The sequence below is a fragment of the Mastomys coucha genome, chromosome X, assembly GCF_008632895.1.
Source record: "Mastomys coucha isolate ucsf_1 chromosome X, UCSF_Mcou_1, whole genome shotgun sequence".
Lineage (NCBI taxonomy): Eukaryota > Metazoa > Chordata > Mammalia > Rodentia > Muridae > Mastomys > Mastomys coucha.
The window spans coordinates 3,186,899-3,187,833 of NC_045030.1; positions in this window are offsets into that span (position 1 = coordinate 3,186,899).

Sequence of the window (935 nt, forward strand, 5' to 3'; positions counted from 1 at the left end):
AGGGACATTGGGTTAAATGAATTCATCCCTTGAGAAACCTGCATGCGATTCACTGGTAAAGGCAGGGGCCCATTTGGAGGTCTTACAGACTGGGTTGGTGGGATCACAGGGGGCTGAGCCCCAGGAGCTGGTAAAGCTGGCTGGTTACCCAGGATGCCTTGTTTATGTAAACGAGACCTCCGTTTTTCTTCTAGTTCTTTTTGTATTTTATAGATTTTCTCTGCTAATAAATGATAGTATTCATCCCTGCTATTAGCAGACTCATACATGTCTCCCTCCACTTTCTTAGCATAAGCAACCAGGTTCTCCATGCGGCGCGATCTTTCAGAGCTGCAGGGTCAGGAGTCGGGAAGATGGCTTGAACGAGTTTATGGACTAGATGGCTCCGCAGGTCCTGAGTCACATGCTCATGCCAGCCTTTCCGGACACCAGTGCTGGAAGGAGGGGCTGCTGTGGGTACCATGCTGAGGCTTCCAATGCTGCCAGAGTTTGAGCCATCATTCATCAGTGGATTGGTAGCCCCCAAGGAAGTTGGAAGAGCTGATTCTGAAATCAAGTTTGGTGGCTGCTGATCTGTTGTTATTCCTCCTGTTGGAATACTCATTGGGTTGTTTCCCAGGGCATTGAGAGTCCTCATCTGCTGGTGGGCTGGAGGCTGTGCTGGTTGCTGGCCAGGAACCTGAAGCTGCAGCTGCGTCTGAGGCTGGTTCATGTAGGGGAGTCCTAGAGCAGCATAGGCCTGCTGCATGGAGCTGGGGTCTATGGGATTCGGGTTACTTAAAGAAGTGGCATTCTGTTGCCCTGCACCAACAGAACCAATTGTGTTTTGAATTCCACTAGCTGGGGATCCCAGGATGGTTTGTTGGATTCGCTTGTCACTGGCATTTTTCAAAGGGAGGCAAACAGGACAGTCATGTCGTGTGCAGTTCTTCCAA